The 2,546-nt window shown below is 36.4% G+C and overlaps 1 pseudogene; it reads right to left on the bottom strand.

Annotated features, from left to right (window-relative positions):
- Positions 1-989: 989 nt before the first annotated feature.
- On the bottom strand, positions 990-2,301 carry LOC106001725 (annotated as a pseudogene).
- Positions 2,302-2,546: the final 245 nt, after the last annotated feature.

Genomic DNA, 2,546 nt, shown 5'->3' with positions numbered 1-2,546 from the left:
GACAGGAGCAGTGGAAAACTTAACCAGCTGATGTTCTCTGGGCTTTTGGTCAGCAGCAAGATTCTTTCTTGTCTCATTTTGTTGTTTAATTCTGTGACAGAAGAAGACATTGGGCTTGGATATTGTCCAAGGGTGATTCTCCCCATGTTTGCTTATGCTGCCAGGATCAACCAGGAGTGCTTCGAAGAGGCCTTTCTTCCAACTCTGCAAACACTGGCTAATGCCCCTGTGTCATCTCCTTTAGCTTTCCAACCAGATGGAGGTATAAAATAATTGGTTCTTTTATGTGAGGAATTACTTTCCTGTGGTGAAAATTCAATGAGGCAACAAATAAATAATGATAGTTTAAGGCTGATTATGGCAAAAGTCATAAGGGAGGCATTATGTTACTCTATGTACAAAATGATATTGGATTTCAGGAGATCAAAATATAAAAGTTTCTTCTGTGCTGAGAACTCTGATTTTATTAATGCCAGAGGTTCCCAAAGTGTCATAAAATGTTTGAAATCATGAGAGTTTTTGAAAATACACCATTAAATCCTGATTGCTTGTCAAAGCCACAAATTCTTTCTAGATCCCACATGACACTAAATAGTTATGCTGTGCATGTTTCTTGATCAATTTCATTGACCACTGATAGACTTGTAAAAATAATTGAGAGGAGCCATGAGAGAATAGGACACTTGAAAAATACTTGAATGACTTTCAGATATGTGAACAGAGATGAGTGCACGTGCACACACACACACACACACACACACACACACACACACTCCTGTATATAAATAGAGAACTAAGGGGATTACCTGTATTGTTCAAGCAAAGTTAAAATTTCTGCCTAAGCTCTCTACATGGATTATTTGGATGATTGGTTAAATTGTAGAAAGGAGAATACTCCACATTTCTACAAGGACAATGGAAGTACACAAAATTGTACTACACTTTTTATCCTTCTGTATTCAAGCAATAGTTGTTGGGGTGCTAAAAAATTAACAATTTTGAAGGAGCTTTTGAACATTCTTGGTGGTGGCCTCCTCAGCTTCTTTCAGTTTCGACTCATCATTACTGCTTATTTCTGCACCTTCACACTGAGGGGACTTGATGTTTTTAGTTTTAAATGGTTCAGTTCCAAATATCATCAGTTGGTCAAAGATAGCCTTTAAAACACTTGCTTCATTATGACATCTTCATAAGTTTACAAAACCTGTAACACTACCACAAAATGTTTACTTGCAAAATCTTGATCCTGTATTCCACAACATCCCAAACATAAAACAGCCAAACTTCTTATTACAGGAGGAATTTATTATTACAGGAAGAATCAGAGATTCAATGACTCCATTCATGGTCGCACTGATCCCACTAGAAATAGACATCTGTTTCAACAGTTCATAGTACAAAACAAGATACTTCTGTAGTGTCTCCATATCATTCTTTTCTATGTGGGTTTCTTTAATTTCAAGTTGTTCTATCTCTTTCAACAGCTCTATTTTGGCATCATCCAGTGCTCCTATTTCTCTTTTAATTTTGATGCCCCATTGAAATCTTGTAAGGTAATGCAATTTTTCAAAGCTTCTTTGGCTTCAATTAATTTAACTTTTATTTTATCCTTCTTGAGTTCTTTCTTGCATTGGATGGATCAACATTAATAGTGATAATAGGTGCATAAATCTCCAAGATAATTTCTATAACAATTTGTGTCCTATTACTGTCAACTGTGATGATGTAGAGTTGTCTCTTGACAAGAAGAGAAAGCAGTGACACTGGCATTGTGGGTAGTCAGTCTCCTATAAAATAGCCACCAGTTCTTTCCATCCTCCTTCACTAGCAACCAAAGACTTGAAAATCTGAATCAATTACTGACCAATGAACTTCCTTGTTATCAAGTTTCCAATATATGAAAAATCATTTCTCCATTCCTCATCAACTACTAGGATGCTCTAGATATAACTCAGTAAATACTCTGTGTATACTATAGGTTCGTTCTGACATTATCGCCTTTAAAACCTCTTTACCTGCAGCTCCTTTTGATTTCAAATAATTGCGAAGGGCACACCAACATCAAGCAATTTTAGGAGTTAATATTTCCACAGGGATCATTTTCCTGCCAATATTATTTTTACAGATCATCACAAGTCTGCAGAGAGGAGTCACTGCAAATAAAGCACTGACAACAGAGACTGCCACTTCAAAAGGAGATATTTCCTTTGGTGAAGTATAACCAGCTTGGAGATGTTTCTGCATGGCTTGCTTCACAGTGTCTGTTGGAGCATTGCTCTCTGAGCAATGAATATCAGTCATATATGAACATTTTAGCTGAAACCTGATAAGGCAACTTTCTTTTTTTAATTTTTTTTGTGAAAATACAGAGGGGTTACAATTACATGAGCAAGGTAATAAGTACATTTCTTTTTTTTTAATTTAATTTTATTTTATTTGTGAACATACCGTACAGAGGGGTTACAATTGCATGGGCAGGATAATGCGTACATTTCTTACCAAGCATTGCAGCCCCCTCCTTTGTTTACCCTTCCCATCCCTTCCCA

The sequence above is a fragment of the Dipodomys ordii genome, unplaced genomic scaffold (assembly GCF_000151885.1).
Source record: "Dipodomys ordii isolate 6190 unplaced genomic scaffold, Dord_2.0 Scaffold380, whole genome shotgun sequence".
Classification (NCBI taxonomy): Eukaryota; Metazoa; Chordata; class Mammalia; order Rodentia; family Heteromyidae; genus Dipodomys; species Dipodomys ordii.
Note: the sequence above shows the minus strand (reverse complement) of the source record. Positions and strands in the feature narration are given on the sequence as shown.